The sequence below is a fragment of the Pogonomyrmex barbatus genome, unplaced genomic scaffold, assembly GCF_055798465.1.
Source record: "Pogonomyrmex barbatus isolate J1 unplaced genomic scaffold, ASM5579846v1 scaffold6, whole genome shotgun sequence".
NCBI lineage: Eukaryota > Metazoa > Arthropoda > Insecta > Hymenoptera > Formicidae > Pogonomyrmex > Pogonomyrmex barbatus.
The window spans coordinates 7,304,914-7,327,591 of record NW_028297160.1 but is presented as its reverse complement, the minus strand read 5'-3'; the positions used below and the strand labels follow the sequence as shown (position 1 = coordinate 7,327,591).

The following is a 22,678-nucleotide window of genomic DNA, read 5'->3' as shown; positions in this document are numbered from 1 at the left end:
TCAATGTTATGAAAAATGTTAATAAAGATAGATAATAATAAAATAATACCTCATAGATTTCCTACATTGAACTTCTTGGATATTTCTTCTTTAGTTTGACAGTATCAAATAGTATCAGATGTTGTAGTACGAGAATAGTATCTGCTGAATAGTTCCCCGATATTAAAGTAATTGGCTACTCTTTTCTTTATTTTGATTATTTAATTTTTCGCTTATTCCGTATTCGTAAATTTCTCGAGGAACTATTTGCATTACGTTATCCCGATTTCTGGTTTGTAAACTGTTAACAAAATACAAAATAATGTTAATTGTTTAATAATTTCCAATTTGTGAAAGACGTTGTAGAAAATCTGAATCATATTTTATCATATGATATATCCATTAGTGTCATATCTTTAAGAATATTTCTCTCTTTTTTTTCATATATTTACTTTTTCTTTCTATTTCATTTCTAATAATTTATCCTAATAATATCGTTTCATTTCTAAATGATATTATTTAATAATGATTATTATCTTATATTTTAATTTACGTGTTTAATAGTATATATTTTGAGTGCTTACCCCACAAGAGAAATGAATTTTCTCTTTTTTTCTCTCTCCCTCTTAATATCCAACTCTTCCTCGGAGACGTCAGTGTATATCACTTTTTCGCGCATACCGAAGTGCTTGCACCTTCTGCCCTTCTGCGTCGCGGTCGACGCGTCAGTCCGACATTTACTGCCGAAAAATGAGCCTACAAAGGATCTCCTTCGATCTTTTACGTTTGATTCTAATAACAGGGATACTTTGTTTTATCTTGCTGTTCTCGCTTACCATTCCTTTTCCGGCTCTTCTTCAGTTCTTGGTATTCATTTCTTTCTCTTTTTTTGTTTTCGTCTTCTATTTTCAGGCCATACGCTTTTCTTCCCTGTAATAGACATACAATTAACGCAAATTAGATAATTTGAATTTGATTTCAGAAAATGATGATAAGATGTATGTTATGATTTCTGAATAATTAAATTTTGGATTTCTATTTGACTTGAATGATAAAAAACGCTTATCTGATTTATATTCTGATTAGGAATCATTACTTTTTATTATTAAGTATTAATAATGAAATGAATGGAAAGTACGATAAAGAACTTTCTTTATTCATCTATTTTTGTGTACGAATGAGGAAATAGTGCCTCAATGGTGATAAATATCGTTTAGGATTCCCTCTCTTTTCTCTGTTTAAATTATTAATAAAGTGTCATTCGAAAATCGATAATGTTGAGAAAAAGCGACAATCGAAGGAAAAGTTTGTGCTGTATAATATTTAACATCAAATTCCTGACAGAAATGTATGTCTCAATATATACATTTCGGTTTCGGTCACAATGATTATAATCGAGTTTGTCACTAGAAAAATCAGAAAAGAATAATTGAAAAGAGTGTTTATGATATCTATTTTTTAGCCTCATTTGTAGAATAACATATCACATACCGATATCAATCGGTTTATTCCGATATCAACCGGTAAAAATACTTTGCAACGGAATCTTGTAAGTATCATTTTACGACCGTTTTATCCATGTGTTTTCACCCAGCTGAGATATCCCGCGGGACTTTTGATTTTTCAAAACTTTTACTAACATCGCGACACTTAATGTGAGGTCGGATGCACACGCGTTATGCGTTTTTCTCAGTAATATATTGCCGATAACGGTACGAGTGGGGAAAGGCCTAGGTTTAATCAAATAAACTGTTATGGAATAAATAAACAATTCAAAAATTTCCGTCTGAATAGATCTGTGGGACTCGTTAAATGTTGAATACTGGTCGATTGATTGAAAATATTTAGTACGATGCTTGGTATATTTACTACGAGATATTAAATTTTTAACTCATCATAACTGTCAGCTTATATTTCTCATGTAATTTAACTTCTATGTAGTTAAAAATACTTTGGCAAAACATTTGCAATATTCATTATAATAGAAAATGTTTCATGAATTTTTCAAAATGATATCATAGTAAAGTTTAAATTTAATGTAACAAAAAATTTCAAATTTAATGTTGATGAATCAGAGAATTACCAAGACTATATATACATTGAGCACGCATTAATTGCATGTAGAAAGAAAAAGACATTTTCTAATGAAGCACGAACTAAGTGTATACGCGCATTACGATCATAATTACCAGACGACGAGACGGTATTCACTTGCGTCATACACGGAAGAATCGTACAATTTTTAATTTGCAAACCCCTCTAATTGTAAATCATTCAGCTTTTACGATCGGTGGTAAACGTTTCTTTTCACTATATATTGATTACTATAAATGCAAACGCAATGTCTGTCCAGTTCGTTCTCTTGATCCTTTTTGCACTTCTTAGTCTTATGCATTACCAATAAACATAGATTCAAATATAATTTTTACTTTTATAAACTCATATGTTTATATATGTATATATTATATTGCTTTGATAATAATTTTTTTTCAGATAATCAATGTGTTAAATAAACAAAACTTCACGTCTTAATCAACTTACTAGTCTCATAAAATATTTGCATTCGTCGACTAAATTTATTTAATACGTATGTGTAAGCAATATAGCGATATATAATATAATATATGAAAATAAACTGAAAAATTGATAAGCACTTAACAATAACAATGTAATAAATATTACATAGCAATAATAATAATAATCTGATATTCTTTATATTTGTAACATATGTATACACAATGTACGCATGTGTTACAGATTACATAAAAAATATTATTAAATAAATTTTATATATCAAATAAATAAATATAACAAACAAAATTGATTTTATTTAAAAATATTACATTGTTGTTATTAACGTTAAGATTTGAATGATGAAAAATTTTTTAGTAAAAGATTAAAGATTTTCATTGAAGAAGATAGATAAAAAGAGAAAGAAAAAACCTATAAAGCTTACAAAAATAATAACAACTCTAGTTTGGAAAGAAAGAAAAAAGGAAGAAGATAAAAGTAATAATACTCTGGAAATCGTCAATTAAAATATATTACAGTATAAAGCAGATATGCATGAATAAAAATTTTCCATAACTGTTACTAAAATCTTTGTTTCATTTAAACTAATTCAGAGTTATTGGTTGCAGTTATTGATTCGAGTTATTCACTACTACATTTTGCGATGTAGTTACAAACCGAAAAATCTATTACTATCGAGAGGCATAAAATCTTAATGCAACACTTTACACGGGTGGCACTTCATTCATAAGTCAGAGATAAACATAAAATTTATATACCATTCACAGCAAGATTCACAAGGTTTCGCGATCTCTTCCTCTCGAATGATTTACGTTTCACCAATTTAGTTTTCCATTAAAAATAAACTCCATGATGTTGCGCTTATCGGAGGTTATCAGAGAAATGTAAAGCTTGATCGTGTTTGCACGTACAATGTATGATCGCCTTCGCCGCTTGAATTACGAAAATAGCTCGATCTCGCTGATAGCGGCCGCATTGTTTCGCATTTCCGTATATATGGTAACGCTTTATAAACAAGCGGTCTGAGATATCGCGAAGTAACATATGAGTAGTCTGAAAAAAAGCCGCGACTATGTACGTAATACAATTACGACGTTGGGAATTAAAAGCGCAGAAATCTCAGAAATTACAGCATTGCAGAACTGCTTTGATGACTTCGAAAGTGCTCGACAGCCGATTGAAAATCTCTCCAAAACAAAACGTAGAAATATATAATCGATAATCGATATTTATACATGTCGGTCGATGCTGCAAAAAAAATTTCAATATTGATTGCAAAGTTCTGCGAAAAATACATTGAGAGGCAATTAATACAAATTGCTTATATATCATATATTATTACGTACATACTTACATTATTCACGGTTCTTACATCAAGCATGAATATATAGTTGAAGTCATATTCTAACTTATAATTAGTCGATTTGCATAACGTTAACAAGTAGTTATAACAAAGCTATATTAACTACTTCTGAAAAACAAATTTAATGTCATTATATGTATGTGTTTTATCGGAGGTTTATAAAACACAGAAAATATATGGCTGAATTAATTTTCCATTAATATGAAATTAAAATTTAAATCTGGAGGACAAATAAAAGAATATTATATTTAACCTTGTATTGAATACAAGGTAAAAGAATGTTGATACAAACGATTATATTTATAGCCGCAAGGTGTAATGGCTAAACGATATTACGCCTCGCGGCTGAAACAATAATATATTAAACATATCAAAAGTATGCCCGTAAGCAATCACATATTATGAAACTGATGTAATGACTGGTTTCGCAAACATGTAGCTAGAAAGCGTTACAGCCTGTGGAACGCGCCTTATCTATCTTTCCTTCTACGACCGAATGTGCATTTCATCCGACCAACGATTTGCATCTCTTCACAGCAGAGTGTACCAAAGTCTGACAGGCACGCTAATCGTAAACGCAATTGCTGATATCGCCAACATTTATCCTTGCATCGTCGATCATATGTTCGATTTGACGTAGTCGTATGTCAGAATCAGAAAGGAAACAATAGCTGTCAATTAAGTACCAAAGAATTCGATTTCTCGAAATTAATTGGCTTGACTGCATATACCGTTCTAATCGAATTTAAAAATCAGGATTATATAATTTTTAAACGTTTTTACTGCGACGCGAAGAATAAATTAGCTCCCTCTTTCTCTTGGTATTCTAATTATTATAATTAATTTTCTCTCTCATAATTAACATCGTCTTAGTTTTATTAAAAATATATTTGTAAAAATTTCATTTCCACTTAAATTTGACATAATTAAAAGTTTGCATTTTCAATTTAAACCTGACAAAATTAAAACTTAATTTTCGAAGTTGTGTACGCAAACATGAAATATTTTAATTAAAATTCACGCGTAATTATAAAATCGTTATTATTGTTTAAGGAAAGGGAATGTAATTTTCTTGAGAATTACTTATACCCCAGTGATTAAGTAAAGTACTTTCTCGCTATTTGGTTTGTGTGTTTTTTCGTCCAGGTGTTTATCGGCTTGTGAATGTAAAATCGCAACTACGAGAACGTAAAACAGAGCGTGCCACGCGCGACAGCGTGTGTACGCGTGCTGCAGGCATTCCATTGTATCGTATGAATGAACCAACACCGTCCGGGAATACATTTCAACTGATCGATCGGCACTCAAATTGTTCTCAGCATGGCAAATATAAGCGAAGCACAAATATAATTCCAATGTCTGCCAATTGATGGAAAATACAAATCATGTGTTTCAAGTTACGTTTAATTTCGAAACGTGCTTTCAGTCGTGTAATTTTATTTTCTATGTGTATTTTTTTCGTACGTGTATCATATGTGTGTTTGCATTCGTAGGTTTGTATTTATCTTAATGTATTGTAGGGTGACACTTTTTCTTCAAGAGATGAAAACAAAAGAATAAAAAAAAAAAGAATAGAAAGCTATCATGCAAAATTAATCACAATGAACTATAAAGTAAATACTAAATTAAATATGTGGTACGAAATAAAATAAAATAGAGGGAAGAATAAATAAAAAAGAAAAAAATACAAAGAAAATTTAATATTATGAGAAATTGTATGCAGAAATTTTCAAAATTTTATTAAAAAATTTATTGGATAAAGCAAACTTCTCACCAGCTTATATACAATAAAGTATAACAAAATGACGTATGTACGTTCTTCATTGAGTCAAGTCAAATTGATATATAAATAACTTCATTATATCTATTCATTTATTTTCATGATTTCCATGATTTCTCACAATAAGAGAATGTTTCAATATTTTCTTTAATTTTTTTTCTTTCTCTTAATTTTTTTTAATATATTTGATCTTCAGGTAAATGTTATTGAAGCTTTTTATTTAAAGATGAATAGTACATAAATAAGAAAATCTATATTTGTTATATCAACAACTAAACTATTATTATATGTACGAGTATAATATAGACATTATATAATCATATAGAAGTCATAATAAAGTTGTTACAAAAAGATTGGGTTATTTATACAAGAGATTGTATAAAATAATAAATAAATAGATTAATTTAATAAAAACAAATTGTAAAATAAATAAAATGGCAAAATATTTTATACATTTTTAAAACGAAGAAAAAATTGATAAATGAGTTAAGTAGCGCATTGCGTATGCTTTTTCGTGTTTTGTCAAAATTTAAAAAATTGTACGTATCAAGTATTATAACATAGTCAAATAATGCATCGCATTGAACGCTTGACTACTAACGCTGCTTAGAATCAATTACGGTGAATTTATTATCTTTAACCGGAAAGTCGGAGACCTCGGGTACTCATCCACTTTTTCTGCCCAACCAACGGCGCTTTGCATATCATTGTGTACGACGTTGCGTACACAAAGAAATATTCTATACGCGCAAAAAAAGCATCCGATCTGCATATGTCGTTAGGAATGATCGATGAACCCAGTAGCAAAGCCCGGGTAGCCGTCATTAACGCAGCCGCTTTTTGCGCGCACGTACGAGCGAATATGCTTGCAACGACAATGCTACGATTCTCCTTGCGGAATTTTTCTGCGATTTACCGGTTGCCAGGCGAAAATCGGCTGATCCATCGGGTAAGAAGTAACGAAATCGACGAATGAGCGCCGCGAGAAAGTCATTTGCAATTTAATTCCTCATACATTATTTATCACCCTTAACGATCGTCGTCGTTTCTCTCACGCTTTTCGGGAATAATTTATTTTCGCAATTCGACTGACAATGGCAGCAGAAAAACAAATAGACAAATAGATTGGACAGATTAATTTGTTTTCAAGATTGTGATTCTTGTCGGAGGATTAAACAAATATTTGCGTTCTTTCATATTCTATGTATATAAAAGAAATGTTATAATTTCTTTAATATATCTTGATTTATCATTTTTTATACTATTTAAAGCATAATACTCTTAGTTTTTCTAAAAATATTATTATCTAAAAACGTCCTTATATTTTTACCTATCCTAAATTCCTATCCTATTCTTGTAGTATGCGATATTTATTTCATTTTGCATTATAATATAAATAAATTTTCTAAATCAATATAAAAATATTGATCCTCAGGAAGATGAATTTCATACAATATTAGCAAGTTTTCATGAATCGATGATTATTTCACATTTTAATAGTGTAGACATTTTTTTGTTGATACCGTTGGCGAGCTGCTCGATTCGTGAGCGACACGTATGGACCTAAATATTCTTGTCCCGTTTGGAAAAACAAAGAGATGTGAACACTTTTTTTTCTAAAAACCGATGATTGTCGGCCCTGATGAGGTCGTATGATCGTGCCTCATTGGGTATCGTTTCACGCCTACCCCGCGGGAAGAAGCGGGACCTCGAATGCGGATCTGCGGATCTGCGGATCCTCAATCTCGCCCGCGTTTCGCCCGAGTTTCGTTCCAAAAAGCTCGAGTCCAAAAGCGATATTATCGTTTCGGTAGCTATCCAATCATTTGAGTAGTGAAAAACCCACAATAGCGAACTCTAAAAGGACAAACGGTAATTTTCAATGAATGATGTTGCAGATAAACAAAGCTTGTTCTCCACTTTTCAGTTACCATACTTTATGAATTAAGCGCGCGTGCGAATAATTTACATATGTTGAATTTTATGCAACGCAATAGTTATCCATTTTATTTATCAAAGCATGATTACGTTAGTGAGATGGGCCGCCGGGCTAATAATTGAATGACGATCGCTCAGATAACATAATAATGAGTCAACTATCACACCAACGTCATCATTACGAACAACAATAACAACTTCGTCATTATTACCGTAGACGGTGCCAGTGGCCAGATGACTTTCACCTTCTCAGCATACGTACGCACAGCATAGTTGCACTGGAATGAACGCAGCCGTGTATCTGTGTAACGATCGAGATACATAAGTGTGTGGTAATTTCGGCAGATAATAGCATCCCGGATTTAATTGGAGGCTTTCATATACAGATGCGCGCTGATTGAATATCGACGAAGAAATAGCAATTATCCTAAGAAATTCATAGCACAAGTTGATTTATACATGAAAATGTAAAGAAGAAAACAAAACACTTTTTACAAAATAAAAGACATTAAAAAAGGGATTTCACAAAGAATCTTACGGAAATAATCTCTTAGTAGAATCTGTTTTAATATTTCATAGAATTTCATAGGACACGGATTCCAATAAATGCATCTCTCTAGAAAAATCTCCCTAGGCAAATTAGTCTTTAGAAAATATTAAAAATTTAATGATTTTTTTTTTAGTGCATGCAATTTCCATAAGATATTTGCAAAGTTTTTTTAAAAGATGTTTACTTAGAAAATGTGTGTCGAGAGATATTATATTTCTTAAATTATAAAACGTAGAAAAGTTAAAACTTTAAATAATGTTATTCCTCGATTAAAGGATGTAATGATATTAAGCGATTAAATTCTTTAATAAATTCAATATCCATAATATTAAGCGATGCATGATTAAAAAAATATAAGCCAATATCTATAACTCACAAAATATAATATACTGAGCAACTTAATTAAACATATCAAATTTATATGTTTAAAAAAAAAAAAGTTAAATTAAATTGATACATGTATTGTCTCGCACAGCCGAAAATAAAAAACTAAAATAAAAGTGAAGGCTACGATATATTAGCATATATTAGTATATATTAAAATAACAATTTTATCTAAAGATCACAATATATATCGTACACTGTAATTTCGTTTGGGAAGAAAATTCCAAGTTCACATACTGCACGATAAGCCAGATCGTTAAGACGTCTCCATGCGTAAGGGCGCATATATACACGGTATTAATTTATTTTATGCGCGCCCGCGTACACCGGTTCACGCACACGCGGCGGCGTGCGTTTCCTGATCGCACAGGAACATAAACGCCAGGTTGACGACCCTTTAATAACTTCGTGCGTTCTCGCTCCGCGGATCGGATGTGGATCTCGTATCAGCCAATTAGGAGACGTTTAGTAATGAGGATGCCAATGAGATCCCGATGGATCAGCCGATTCACCGTTTGATACTCGACGAAGGTAAGTCACGTGGCCGGAAGTGGCATTGTCGAGAAATTCGTTACGCGATATGTGATATTGCTTTCGGAAAAGAAATGAAATGTTCTGCTATTAAATGAAATAATCTGCTATTAACAGCTATCAGTGGAAGATCAAACGATTCCGGCGCATGAATCTTAATGCGCTGGAAATTAAATTATTTCTAATTAGAGTTCTCTAATTAGTATGCACACTTATCAGATTAGAAATTTTTGAAATAATTGTTAATATTTTATCTATAATAAAAGCTAACATATTTATTAGGAATCGCGCGTGCCCGCGCGCCTGATTCTGTAAGTAATCGTCACCGATTCTTTACACTTAGCTTAAATAAGTACAGAGATAATAGAACGACGCATAAACTGCACCTCGAGCGCAAGCGAGGTAAATGCAGGGACATGTTAAATATTCCACGTAGACGACGAACCTTGACGTGACGAACATTATCAAATACGGCATCACACTTGAAATATTAACTTTAGCTCTTACTCGATACGTTTACCTATGATCTCGGACTAAAGGCATAGTTAATAATCACGTTTAAAATAAACTGTTTTATTTTATGCGCATTAAACTCTTATCAAGATTGTGCATATGTAACGCAAGATCACAAATGCAAAAACAAGAAATAATAAAAAGTGGCCGTGTACGGATCTGCGTGCGGAATCAAACAGGTTTAAACGAAAACGCTAATGCTAAATGGTAAAAAAAGCAGTTGATACTTAAAAGACACATCATTCACAGAAAATGTCACTTATCTCGATAGAAGTTAATTGTTGTGGCATTTTAGCTTAGCTCTTCATCTCAAATCCGCATATTCCGCTTGGATCGTAAGCATCGGCGTGACGAAACGGAGGAACATTATGACGTAGCGCATTGACTCGCACACATCACGAGCGTAAATAACACAAGACCGACTCTTATCTCGCCGGCTCGTTTTGTGCAATGTGGGACGCGTTATCAACCAGTCTGCTGCAGAATGCTGCAATTTTTATCTTAAAAATGGAGAGATTTGCGAAAGAGCGGGATCCAATGCGGGAGAAAAAGGGGGAGGGGAACAGAAGCATGACAGATCTGAATTAAGATCGATTACGCGTGTTACCGCGATCGCGTCGAGACGAGTAATTTATCAACGGATGCGTGTTTACACGCGGCCACGCGCATTTCGCATTTACTACGTGTCATCGTATTTACCGTGTATTTACTATGCTGTAAGCCGATGGTAGCTGTACGCTTTAATTCGTTGTCACCACCCGCCGTCGCCGATAATCCGTGTTCGACATCCGTTATTCCCGCTGCGCGTTTTATTTGCGAGAATCGACGCGTATTTGGCGAGAAAAGGTTCTCGCGTCCACGATGTACGATCGCACGAATTACGACATGAGTGATTTGTAAAATAACATATCTCGCAAAAAACAATTTGTCTACATTTTAATATTTATTCATTTAATAATGAAATTATTCGTAAGATATAATAAGAAAAAATTTCTCAAAATGAAATAGTCACTGTGTGTATGTAATAAAAAAAAAAATAAATAAATAACATGAAAATAGAAATTAAAAACATGTTTTTTAGGTAAAATAAATATGTCTATCAGAAAACTTACAATTAATATAAAATTTCAATATTTAAGATGAAGAAATTGATAAGATCGATGATCACGACATAATAATCATGAACGTGTTTGTCTTCAAAGAATTTTTTATTTACTTGCCGAATAAAATTTATTACGCTTATGATAGTTTCAAAGTGAGTTGACTAATTTCGGCGGTTAAATATTATGATCGATGAACAATTTTAATGAGACAGTGAGATTTGGTAAAAATTTTGTCAAATATATAAATTCATTAAATATATTGTGTACATAGAAAGAACCGGTTGAAATAGAATATATTGTCCATAATATTTATAAAACTCATTTATTCATATATAATTAAGAGTTTAAATTTTCGTCCTAACAAATAAACGAAAAAAATTCAAACGATACTATCTATCTTAATTTCAAAAGATCTTAATTTCAAATACTATGCAAACTTAGAGCTGTATTTTTCTTACTTGCGACAGCGGCGGCAAGAAAATCGCGTTTGATCTCTGAAATTCCAGTCGAATGTCCACTTATACACGCACATGCATTCACACGCAATTACTCGCGTGCATAAGCGGGATTCTGATATATCCGGAATAGATCAAGACAAGTGGAGATTGAGTATGTATCGCGGCAGGTATGCCGCGAATTCGAGGTGTGGCACTAGTCGCCTCTCTTCCCTCGTCTCTCCCGAGGGAAACCTACTACTCCTCCTCGTTGGCTTTCGTCGGCTGCCCACTCGAGGAGAGTAGTATTGTGAGGCAATTAGAATCGCACGTAGATTCATCGATAGTACGCGCCACTGTCTCCATTCCTGACATTCTCGTTGCTCTCTCCTCGAATGTGATTGAGCAACCTTGGACGAGATCTCGAGTAAATGGAAAATTTAAGCCTTTAAATGAGATATGAACTCTGATTAAGTTTTTTTATTTGAAAAAAAGGATAAAAATTTTTAATCAAACTGTGAACTGAGGTCAAAATGTAATTGCCATTGAACATGTCTCGTGTATTACGTACAATTAATTTAAAGATGAAAGCAGATGAGAGATTTGCTCTTTGTTACAAATTTAATTAATATTAATATTAATGTTCTATATATAATACTGGTATAAAACGCGCGATATGTGATCGAATGTATTATTCAACAATTCGATCTGGACTATATTACTGCTTCGAAAAAACGAGCGTGACAAGTTACCTGTACGACGAGAAAACGAGCGGAAGTTAATGCGAAGTAGTAATTGCATAATAAAGGAAATCGAAATTACCTCATTCCGAGGACGGCACGTGTATCGTGATATGCACATCGTCATTTGCATTCACTTAAGCGTCAATGCTTTTTACACATGATGGCTTCAGCGCATACTATCGGCAAAGAGTACAAATCGTTTATTACACATCGAGTAGCACCGGATATTAATTGGCGTGATTCGACGTGTCGACAGTTTTTCCTCGATATATAATGTTATTACGTTACATAAACTGCGCCGTTATATCATGTACGACCCTCGATGATGCAGGTGCGAAGTAAAGAACACACAGTACAATAGTTAAAAACGCGTGTGGCGAGCACAAGAGAAGGATGCGGAATACCAGGGGATGTCAAAAGACTTCAGGAACATATCGCTCTCACGGTCATGGAGCAAATGTACATTTCGTATAATATAATGGCAATGAATCATCAGTTTTATAATGTTGACGTACCGTTCATAAGATGTAAGATTAACATTTTACGACAGCAAAATTTTATAATTTTTAACAAAGCCATTATAAAACAAAATAATAAAAATAATTTTTAGAAACATGGCTCATGATAAAACAAAATCTAGTAGAGACTAGTAGAAGTATAACAGAATCTAAAAGTTATAAAAAGCTGCGCTTACACTTTTTCTTTTTAATCTTATATTTATCGATAAGTATTTGTACAATTACTTAACAAATATCTATCACTCCGCAGTTACAATTATGTAATACATCTCGATGTATGTGTGATTTTTATGCGGTCGTATAAAAAAACTGCGCGTTCGTAATGATGTGGAATTTATCGGTTTCGTGGTGTATCGAAAGTGAAAACGAATTTTCATACGGTGGATGCGCAGCGAGTGCACTTTACAGAGACGCACATGTCCGCGTCCGGGAAATCCTATAACGAGGCTCATATTACGAACGCCCTTTCATGTACTGCATCCGCCAATGAGTATGAGTATGCATGTGTATACATTTGAGAGAGTAGTGTACGAAAGATACAAACGAAAAATGTGAAACGTCGAGAGAGGAAAAGCAGGACGTACTCGTATTACAAGGGAAACCTACAGGACTCTCCACGAATAATCATCAGTGTCGCATAACAATGTCGAGATGAATTTTTACTAAAATTTAAGAAATATATTATTGAATCTAATATCTAACTCTTTGTCTTTAAAACGGAAACATAAAGAGAAAAGATTTATAAATTTATTATCTGTTATAAAGATTATTAATAATCATTAACGCAAATTTTGTTTAAGAAAATTTTAAATGATTGTTAATTAAAATTGTTTTTATATGATTATAAATATGTATTTGAATCTTTCTCCCGTTACAGTGTAGTGTTTACTGGCATGAATTATTTATCATTTTAAGTAAATGCGATTAAAAGTATTGTAATATGATATCGTAGAAAAATGTTATCAAAAACATTAAAAATATATAAAATATAATATTAATCTATCTCACATTTCATTATAATTTTAATGACTTTTTAAATCTTATTATAAGGACATATAATTAACAAATTTTTATCGTAAGTTATTCCTATTTTATTATGCCATAATTCTTTATAAAAATATTCTGATGTCATAATGTAAATATTAGTGTTACAATAATCTTATTAATAAATTTTTAAAACATTTTTCTATAAGAATTATAATAATAATAATATATCATTATATATAATGTAATAATTTTATCGCTTTTAAATAAATTGAATAAATAAAGATTTATTTCATATATATATATATATATATATATATATATATATATATATAGCAAATAGATAAACAATTGAAATGACGATAATAATATATTAATGCTGCTAATATATTAATGCTGCTAAAAAAGAAATATATTATAAATAATCTAATTAAAAGATTAAATAAAATTAATTCAATTATATCTTTGCAAATATAATTGTAGTAAAATACGTTGCACCATTGGTAACTTTTGAAATGAATTGTAATACTTCTCCAGAGCACAGTAACGAAGGCATACGTACTGCTATAGGGTAAGCATTTCGTTTGTGCCGAAAATAAACATCCTGGCAGCCACTTCTTTTCACGACCCCTCCGACAAGGAAATTCATCTTGCTTTCGTGGGGTAAATTTTCAGAACGTTAGAATTTGCACAGACTGTACCGCGGAATAAGATAGCAATTTCTCTTGGAGAGTCAAATTTGCTAAAAGGTTACTTATTCATTTTTTAAATTTTTTGTTTTGTAATACCACAAAGTTTTGCAAAATTGGTAAAACTTTTCTTAGATATATATTTTTGCGTATACATTATTATTGTAAAAGAAGATATGCTTATTTTCATAGAATAATTTTATAATCAAGTAAAAAAATTATTAATTGCAAATTTTTATTAATAATATACAGAAAATAGTAATATAAAATTTAATAGTATAAATCAAAATAAATTGAATTTGATTTAAATAACAACGTAGAAATATTTATTCTTTAAATTTGAATAGTTCTATTTAAATTTGAACCTTTTGAATAGAACCGTATCGGTTTCAATAGTTGAGTTTCAATTGAATTGTCCCAAGGGTTAACCATAATTTGTTATGCTCAAAAATTCATTGTAAGGAGAAAAAAATATTTACCTTTTTTTTTTTACAGTACAGAGTAATTTCGGAAAACCTTGCCGCAAAAATTTATTTAAAAACGCAAAGAAGCCTAAAATTCAAGAAACATTTTAAATATATTAAAGCTTTTCCGGCTTCAATTCCATTTGAATAATTGACTTATTTTAAAGAAAATATCCAAGGAATGCAAATTCTGAATTTATCTGGTCACATACCGGAACAATATTTCCAACAAATAACAATATAAGATAGTGTTATGTTATAAATTGTTAACTAAATATGAAAAATTCAATTTCATCGCACGCGCAGCAGCATCACAGAATTAACTGCTAAGTCAGCAAACGCATCCGGCATTGAGAATAGCAGCATTGTGCTCACCATTACATGGTCCCAGCTTAAAAGCGTATAAAAGTATACTCACGTATACCTGGGTCTTGTGAAGCAAATCTTGGGACCATTAATAATATTGCCGGCGCAATTATCGGGCCAGCTGCCGCATTTCCTTCAGATCCCTTTTAGTTTGAAGCAGGTACCAACTTAGAATCTCAACCAGTGCATGTGTGTATTATATGTATACCAGGTACTACATACGCTACGCCTCTAAAAGTTCAGCCTGTAAGATATATATCTCCTTGTCTCATTGCGGCTGCCCGCCCTAATGTTCGAGAAAGCCGTGCTAGAAAATGAGAGGCGAACTAGCGAAATTAACGTGAGATCCAAACGAGTAAAAATCTAGATAGCTTCGATTTTTTAAAGAAATATGACGGCGAATATAATGAATATACTATGACAATACAAAGTTCAAATGAAATATTAACTGTTTAAAATCTAAATTTAATTTATAAAATAAATTGTTCCTGCATACAGTATTAATCCAAATGTCACGGGCTTTTTAACAGAAAATTTTTTTGTACAAATAAAGAGCTTTAAATTGTTAATATTTGTATATTAAATTGAGAAAATTAATAAACTTGTCATTTTTAAATTTAAATATATTACATATATTTAAATAATAAAATATAATATATTCGTATTTTTATGATTTTTGTAAAAATACATTAATAAACAAATAATTTTATTACTTTTATAAATATACATACATATTTTTTTGAAAGTACACGGTAAAGAATCTATTATAATAATAAATAAAAATTAAGAAACAATAAAGCGTCCAAAGTTTAAAAAAAGGTTAAAGAATAATTAAATTAAATAATATTTTTAATAACATTTCAATTGAAATATTTGGCTATTAAAATTGATGTTATAAATATTTTGCGCTTTTATATCTAATACAAAATAAATTAGTCATAATAAAAATCAATAATAGTTGATTTTACGTTTACCTGAGGAACAGGTTTCAGGTTTTCAAGTTTAAAATAGCAATGGAGGAGTTCAATTTAAAGAGGTACCTTCCCATAAAATGAATGAATGTCCAATGAAAATGAAAAACATCTAAAATAAGGTGTTGTCTTATGAGAAAGAATATCCAATAAGAAATTCAATACAAATCTTTGAAGAAGAGAATATCGATTAAGCCAAATGAATTGTGTTAAGGGAAAGATAAAAATGGAGATGATCTATAGATTGATTATAACTAGAGAAATTTCAGTTTAATTATATGATAATACAATAACATAATAATACCAATAATAATATAATATTAAAGCTGCCGGGTACATAATCTCTAAATTTTTCGTATTTTGCGTTAGCATTGTTTGTAATAAATGCTATTACGCAGCACAAAGAAAATGTGAAAATTGACACGAAATCCTAATTATGAAATCCTAATTTCAGCATTGGTTCGCGCGTTGCAATCTCAATATGGGTCTATCGATTTATCTCGCGACTATAAACAATATTGGCATTTGCTAATTCAATGATTGAAATTAAATCATTCAAATAATGCCTGCCGCTGCAAATCACGCAACGCTATCACGTCCCTTCCACCACTTACACCAGATTATAGTTCGATATCCGGCAGTCCCTCAACAACGCGGCTCGGCATATATCACCGACAAAGTTTGCCCACCGACAATTGCCCTCCTCTTCCACCTATTCCCTCCTATTCCCTACCCTTCCCATCTCATTTCCACCATCGGACCGTGACGAATGTATGTACATCATCTCGCGGCCGCAATCTCGTGCCCGTCGATTCATTAATTAATCGCTGGACACACATACAGAGACCGCGTGTTCGCGCACGGTGGCAATTACCGGCGCATTGTCGCGCATAAATCATTAGCAAACGCGTCGCTTCCATAATTCGGTTAATTTGCAGTGTTTTTGCCGACGCTAGGTGTCATGTAACGCGCCGCGACGTTCCCCATCACGTGCGCCTCCTCTTATCTTAATTATCTTGTTTAGACCGGCCATAATTTGCGTTACAATGACGCGATTGATTGGCGTCATGCAACATTTTGGCGAGATGATTTGCCGTATTAATCGGGCAAATTAAATTGGACGCTTGAATAATTTATACAGTGAACGAATGTTGGAAACAAGTTAAATTAATAAATCGATATGATTTCATCAAAATCTTTATTAGCCGATAACGTTACAGGAGATTCCAAATAATAAATTATTATTAGAGCGACGAGGTACATGACGCCTTATCTAAATTGATGTACCGTAATTCGTTCTTTTATCATTCGACGCGCAAAATAATAATATTTAATTAGCCTGAACTGAAAGATTATCAATAGGGATAATTAATAATTATATAAAATGAGTAATCAGCGCGATGCAACATTTATGTTAATTTGATGTCCAATGTGTGCAACTTTTTCAAAATAAATTTCAATTTCTATATTACATGCCAATAATAAATGGATACATACAATAAATATTACGATTATCTTTCACTGTTGTTAAATAAAGTCCAAACAAGGAAGTTGCTAAATTACATTCGCGGCTTAATTGAATCGTGCAAATGATAAAATCGATATCTTATCAGAAGCAATACAAACTCGTAGAGTTTAGAGTAACTAAATTCGTCGCTTCCGTCATGTGACATTTGGAAAAACAACACATTACATTTGAACAATTAAACTTATTAATTAAAATATTTATATTTATATCTAAACGGAAATTAAATTTAAATAATTTAAAAAAATCTATCATTTAAATATCAAGTGATATTTCTAATGATGAAAAGTTGTCCTCGTTTAAGACACGGTTAGTAAATGTAAAAATACAAACATTAAAAAGTGCATATTAAACTTTTATAAATTAAAAAAATTTCGAAAAGAAAGCAGTTCAATCAAAGACCTGATTCTTATGCTTACGGATAGTTCGTTCTTCATTTTCTGACCGCACTTTTGATAACAATGAGATTAAATTCCGTATGTACGTGCGTCGATAATCTGAAGATAAGGCAACGCACGACGTAACGAATACACGCGCCTCAAATCGTCGGCCGCTCTCGTTTCTTATTGACGTACTCCGGCGAATAGCGATAGGATTACAAATTGACTGAGTTAACCCTCGTCAATGTAGGCGTCTTTGGAACTCACTTTTAAATTTACATGAATGTCACGACGCAGACACAAATTTGCACGCGATATATTATGATGTAAGTCCGATATTGATATCGTGTTTATATGTAGTAAAAAAATATATTCTCTTTGTGTATAATTGCATGATATCAAAATGTGACACATTCACAGTTTATATTACATGTTTGAAAAATAAATGCTCCGCTGAAATATCGATTTAAAAAAAAAAAGGACATTTTTGAGAGCAAATAAACTGTAATGTTAATCCTCATTATAATTTATTAAAAAATTGCTATTAAAACATTATTTTGCAATTAATATTACTTATTAAAATTATAATTGTAACAATTCAGTTATCGTCGTGCCAATTAATCATGTAAATATTCTTAAATTTTCATGCAATAAATATTTCATGGTAAATAAGCAGCTAAATAGCATTTATTTTTCAAGCAAGGATGTTATCGTATTTTTATCTTTCCAAAATTGCTTCTGAATTTTGCTTCCGTTGTGTACTCATAGATATATACGCTCGTGCGAGCGCAATCTCAAAGAATGATTATTCCGACTCTTATACATAATGAACGTTCAGTCGTGACTATCAGCTTATCGCGACGCGTGTGAGTCAGTCATTAATAAAAGGGTGGCCATGCACACCGTGAAAAGCTTAGAGCCGAGGGTTCGTATCGATCAAATAACCATAGGCCGCCATGTGCGAAGACGCGGAACGAGGGATCTTAACTTTCTTAACTAGCATCACAATGATGATTTTCATTATTTCTTTAAAGTATAATAATAAAAACTGTAAAAGAATTTGCGTCAAGTAGGTGTAAAGTAAAAAAGTATTTTTTCTACTTGAATAAAAATGTGAAATATTAAAGTCGCTACAATATCGTCGACACAATAATACTCGCGTGAGTTTGTAATTGATGTACTCTCGATACGCTGTTAAATATTAAAACTGACAGTGTAAACAAACTGAAATTAAAGCAACGAAGTCAACTTCGTTGTTCAAACCTTCACAATTACGAGAGAACAACATATCCTCCGAAACGTGTGCGTTCATCGTTGTAACTCTCGCTCTACGGAATATCCTCTTTAAAACGTTCGTAACATAAAACGTACCTGGTGATCAACGCAAACTTGCGTTGTGTTAATAAAAAAATTAACAGAAACATTACGGGACAAAACGGGAATAAATAAATAAAAAAATAAACGATGCGACGCGTGTTATAATAGATATGACGGTTGATCGCACATTCGGAAAAATGTTTATTTTTTTCGAACGAGCTCGGGCATAAATGCAAGAGCAACGTCGCTATGAAACTCGGGTCGATCCATTTGACCCTCCCGATATGCGCGCATACATTACCGGATAATGCACGTGCGTACATTAATTACGCGTCGGATGGGCCGCGATTTTCTCTCTCATTCTCTTTCTCTCTTTACCACTCTCTCTTTCTTTCTTCTCTTCCTTTTCTCTTTTGTGCCCAGGAAGCCGCGTATCGAATTTATCAAAAACACGACGGGAAGCCCGTGGAATGATAGAGACGAGGAGAAAGTGAACGCGGCGCTCTCCAACGTGGAGCTCTCATGTGTCTATGATGCTGTTCAATGATGCTGCATTTCTCGTTATTACGCTTAGAAATCCTGCTTACTCCCACGGATTTCATTCCGAACGGATTAATCGACGACGTTGTAGCAGAGGGGAAAAGAGAAAAAGAAAGAGGGGAACAGAGAGAGAGAGAGAGAGAGAGAGAGAGAGAGAGAGAGAGAGGGGGGGGAGGGGAGAGAGAGAAGGGACCGTACACATTTGTCCGAGGTGTCGTATTTATAAATCCGCGTAACTCGCGCGACCGGTTTCGTATACTATCAAAGCTTCCCGCATTGTAGATCAGTAATTTGGTATATGAATACGGAATGTAAATATGATTGCAAATGTTGCTATACATATAACTTAGAAGAATGTAAGACTTTAACCCTCGCAATTGACCCAACTGCACGTGTAAAGAATGGCGTAACTGTTACGCAAATGACTGAAAATAATGACAATGTTTCATTACAATACGCATTAAATTATCAGGATTGAATAATGTATTAAGCTCGATCACAATTATTGAATATCGTATGTGAAATTCTTTTGGATAATATCAGGTAACAATGACAAGGATTATCATATCTTGCGCATATAATGCACGAAATAGGAATAACGCAGCATCGTATAACGAACAATTTGACAAGCCCTGTGTAACGAGTATATTATAATATAAGTTATAAAAGGAGTACAACCCAATTCTAGAAAACCTTGTTTTGTTTGCGCACGCAATTTGCGTACGGAGCGAGTATAGTCTACTATTATTATCATGAGTAATAATAGCGATACAGCTGAACTGCAGCTGTTCGTCGATGTACGGAAACACGTATTCTGAAATGTAAATGTCATAATGCAATTCTCGTAAATTGAATGTGGAAATCGTATTCACCGAGCATACCGTAAAAGGCTGCTTATATATCAATTAAAATGCCACGTGTGTGTCTAAAGATTACGCGCGAAATAGCGAATCTATAAATTCTCAAAATTTTCGAATGCCATATCGATCATCTGTGCCTGTTAAATTTGTGATTGATAACAACTGTCATTCTGATGCGAAATTCTAGTATATTTTGACTGACATGCCGACACAGAAAGGTAAGTAATTAATTACATTGAATGACAGCAGATGAATGAGATGGGAGGGTGAATAAGATTTTAAATAAAACTCGTACATTGCTTCATCCCTCGTTATTAATTTCGTAATTGTCTAGAAAAAATGTACGTTTATATTAAATTATTATATTTTTCTAAGATACATATCCTTCTTATCTTTTCATTCGAATCAGTAAATTCACGTATTATAAACTAATAATTATTTTTCTTTGATATAAATTAAGTAATATCCACATAATTGATGTAGTTTTTTTATATATTCGTTGTTTTGATGTATATGTGTGTTATGACTGTCGTATTAATATTTAACAAAATAATTTATTCCCATTGATAATTATTTGGTTTTTAAAAACTTGCTTTAAAAAATTTGATTATGTCGTTTTCTTTTTGTTAGTTTTTCGTCATAATATAAAAATCAAGATGTCGGAAATATGTGATACATGACGCATCACATCAGACAGTGTATGAAAGAGTCTCCGTTAGACCACGATTTAGATTTCTACATGAGTATTCCATGTGTATACCTAAGTGTGTGTGTATATGTGTGTGTGTGTGTGTGTGTGTGTGTGTGTGTGTGTGTGTGTGTGTGTGTGTGTGTGTGTGTGTGTGTGTGTGTGTGTGTGTGTGCGTGCGTGCGTGCGTGCGTGCGTGCGTGCGTGCGTGCGTGCGCGCGCGCGCGCGCGTGTGTACATATACACCTCTCGTCGTGTTCGTGTTGCACAGGCCGATTTATTGATCACACGCGTCGCACGCAATACGACGAATATGCGTGCCTATTATGTCGCAACCGTACACGATGTCTGAAAAGTTCCGTTCTATGATTTCATACACTGTAGTTATCTCAAACAAATGCAGGAGCAAAGAAAGCCGCCTCGGTAATTGCAACAAGTAAAAGCAGCCAATACTGTTACAAAGCAATGAAGCAATTAACAAACACGGATGTTAATTACTAAAGAGTCTTGTTGGAGCTTCACAAACTTGAGAAATAAAAATCATTACCAATTAATTTCGTATGAAAAATATTTCGATATCAATATTTATTGTAAATTATATTCGATATTTAGATGCACAAATAGCGCGTTTACAAGTCTCAAAATAAAAATACGTCAAATATATTTTATATGTATTTATGACTGTGAAAATAAATTCAATAATTTTAGTTAGTAGATGTTTTTATATTAAAAAAATGATTTATATCATTCACAAATGTATTATCTCTAAACAAATACATAAAATACAAACATTCCTAATAAAACAACAATTACAATGCATAAACATATTCGTCGTATTTATTTTTAAACTTTTTATGTTATTTCTTTATTAATAAATAATGTTGCATAATATTGCATAATAATTTGTTACAAATATTTATAGTAACGATAAAAGTACATAATATAAATAAAGATAAAATTTTATAATATCAAGAAATACGTTTATATACATTGTAATGTAGAAAATTTGCAATATATTACAATTATGTTTTTAAACTTATGTTTTTCTAGAATCAATTGCATTTTGCTAACTAATAAATTGCTACAAGTTTAATAATTTCCATTAAATTAATACATTTTTGTGCCAAATATATTAAAACATATAAAGTATATAAAAAAAGATTTAAATCTGATTTTTAAATCTGATTCTATCAAAATTTAGCATATTCTTGCAGTATTTATTTGCAGTACTCAAAAGTTGAATAATAAACAACAATAAGAAATAGTTTAAAAGATCGTATAAATTACGCGCCATAAATAACTTTCTAGTTTCCGACATTTTTCTGTTAGGCGGTAGCAAATTGTGCAAAGCAATGTAACATTACAATTGTCCTTATTGAATTACTCATATTCTCTGTACGCGACTTTCCAGAGTCATAATATTATTCATGTTGATTTTGCAAAATAGCATATTGTTTTATACATTTTATTCTTAAATAAATCCAACATACATACACACTTTACATACAACAAATTATGTAAAATGT

At 32.1% G+C, this 22,678-nt stretch overlaps 1 protein-coding gene across 3 annotated transcripts in view; it reads right to left on the bottom strand.

Moving 5' to 3' along the window:
* Window positions 1-22,678, bottom strand: part of LOC105422857 (protein abrupt) — a 96,186-nt gene that overhangs the window by 69,867 nt on the left and 3,641 nt on the right. Inside the window, exons 2-3 of one of the 3 annotated variants that reach the window (XM_089082469.1) lie at window positions 816-909; window positions 564-749 (exon numbers count right to left, since the gene is read on the bottom strand). The gene's annotated coding sequence lies outside the window, so the exon portion shown is untranslated. The other 2 variants (XM_089082470.1, XM_089082471.1) reach the window with 2 other exon arrangements.